Raw genomic sequence first — 2,500 nt, forward strand, 5'->3', positions numbered from 1 at the left:
GCGATACCGCGACGGGGAAAGCGAAAGACTCCGTTCGCGTATTTTGTCGGCCGATAGTTACCTGGTTGATCCTGCCAGTAGTCATATGCTTGTCTCAAAGATTAAGCCATGCATGTCTCAGTACGAACTTGCGTACGGTAAAACTGCGAATGGCTCATTAAATCAGTCGTGATTCATTTGATCGTAAATTTTACTTGGATAACTGTGGTAATTCTAGAGCTAATACATGCAAAAAGCGCCGACCTTGCGGGAGGCGCGCCTTTATCATATCAAAAACCTGCCGGGCTTCGGCTCGTCTTGTTGGCGACTCGGGATAACTTTGCTGATCGCACGGTCTTGCACCGGCGACGGATCATTCAAGTGTCTGCCCTATCAACTTTCGTCGGTACGGTATCTGCCTACCGAGGTTCTTACGGGTAACGGGGAATCAGGGTTCGATTCCGGAGAGGGAGCCTGAGAAACGGCTACCACATCCAAGGAAGGCAGCAGGCGCGCAAATTACCCATTCCCGACGCGGGGAGGTAGTGACGAAAAATAACGATACAGGACTCTAACGAGGCCCTGTAATTGGAATGAGTACACTGTAAAAATTTTAACGAGTATCCATTGGAGGGCAAGTCTGGTGCCAGCAGCCGCGGTAATTCCAGCTCCAAAAGTGTATATTTAAGTTGTTGCGGTTAAAAAGCTCGTAGTTGGATTTTGGGCGCAGGCGTTCGGTCCGTCGCAAGGCGTGCACTGTTCGTTCTGGCTTTACCTCCGGTTTTCCGTCGGTGCTCTTGACTGAGTGTCGGCGGCGGCCGGGACGTTTACCTTGAAAAAATTAGAGTGTTCAAAGCAGGCGCTTCGCCTGGATAGTGTTGCATGGAATAATGAAATAGGACCTCGGTTCTTTTTTGTTGGTTTTCGGAGCGCGAGGTAATGATTAAGAGGGACGGACGGGGGCATTCGTACTGTGCCGTTAGAGGTGAAATTCTTGGATCGGCGCAAGACGAACGACTGCGAAAGCATTTGCCAAGAATGTTTTCTTTAATCAAGAGCGAAAGTCAGAGGTTCGAAGACGATCAGATACCGTCCTAGTTCTGACTATAAACGATGCCAACTAGCGATCGGGGGGCGTTATTTTGACGACCTCTCCGGCAGCTTGCGGGAAACCAAAGTCTTTGGGTTCCGGGGGAAGTATGGTTGCAAAGCTGAAACTTAAAGGAATTGACGGAAGGGCACCACCAGGAGTGGAGCCTGCGGCTTAATTTGACTCAACACGGGAAATCTCACCCGGCCCGGACACAGCGAGGATTGACAGATTGAGAGCTCTTTCATGATTCTGTGGGTGGTGGTGCATGGCCGTTCTTAGTTGGTGGAGCGATTTGTCTGGTTAATTCCGATAACGAACGAGACTCTGGCTTGCTAAATAGTTACGCGGCCTTCCCGGCCGGCGTTTAACTTCTTAGAGGGACTAGTGGCGTTTAGCCACACGAGATTGAGCAATAACAGGTCTGTGATGCCCTTAGATGTTCGGGGCCGCACGCGCGCTACACTGACCGGATCAACGTGTGTTCGCCTTGGCCGAAAGGTCTGGGTAACCCGATGAACCCCGGTCGTGCTAGGGATAGAGAATTGAAATTATTTCGCTTGAACGAGGAATTCCCAGTAAGCGCGAGTCATTAGCTCGCGTTGATTACGTCCCTGCCCTTTGTACACACCGCCCGTCGCTACTACCGATTGAATGGTTTAGTGAGGTCCTCCGATTGGGCCCGGGCTCGACTGGCGACGGTTGGGTCTTGGCCCGAAAAGACGATCTAACTTGATTACTTAGAGGAAGTAAAAGTCGTAACAAGGTTTCCGTAGGTGAACCTGCGGAAGGATCATTAGCGCGAGAAAAAAAATCGAAGAGCGAAAGAGCAAACACCGGGACGGCGACGTGCCTCGGCGCGTCCGCCGCCCCGCGATCAGGAACTTGTTTTGTCGGCGTCGAGTGCCCGAAGGCTTCATGCGGTGCGCGGGCTTGTCGCACTATTTGTTGCGACCGCGACCCGCTCGGCGTCACGCGATTTTTTCAGCCGGATGGCGAATCGAGGTTAGGAATCGAAGAGCGAAAAGCAAACAAACAAACGATGGCTCTTGGCGGTGGACCACTCGGCTCGCGAGTCGATGAAGGACGCAGCAAGCTGCGTGATTTAATGTGAATTGCAGAACACATTGAGCATTGACGATCTGAACGCGTATTGCGGCCTCGGGTTCATCCCGGGACCGCGTCCGTCTCAGGGTCGCAGAAACGACAACGGCCGGCGGGATCGGCTCCGCGACGGCTCGGCTCGCGTGCGTATGCCCGGCGACGGGCAATCGCCGCTCGGTTGAAGGTGGAAAGTTTTGGTATTCGGGCTCGCGTCAGCGATGCGTGGCGGCCGGCGAGCCGCGCCGCGTCCGCTTGCCGCCCGAGTCGCAACGACGGCGCTGTCGACCTCGAGCTGGGGGCCTCGACGCGTCGGTCGCGATTCGCGCA

At 53.9% G+C, this 2,500-nt stretch overlaps 2 non-coding genes across 2 annotated transcripts; both read left to right on the forward strand.

Moving 5' to 3' along the window:
* The first annotated feature begins 58 nt into the window (after positions 1-58).
* Positions 59-1,868, forward strand: LOC145747561 (small subunit ribosomal RNA). Its single transcript, XR_014282281.1, has one exon. It is a non-coding gene; the product is annotated as a small subunit ribosomal RNA (ribosomal RNA).
* Positions 1,869-2,113: 245 nt separating this feature from the next.
* LOC145746820 (5.8S ribosomal RNA) lies at positions 2,114-2,267 on the forward strand. The gene has a single exon (XR_014281588.1). It is a non-coding gene; the product is annotated as a 5.8S ribosomal RNA (ribosomal RNA).
* Positions 2,268-2,500: the final 233 nt, after the last annotated feature.

This window comes from Corella eumyota, chromosome 3 (genome assembly GCF_963082875.1).
Source record: "Corella eumyota chromosome 3, kaCorEumy4.1, whole genome shotgun sequence".
NCBI lineage: Eukaryota > Metazoa > Chordata > Ascidiacea > Phlebobranchia > Corellidae > Corella > Corella eumyota.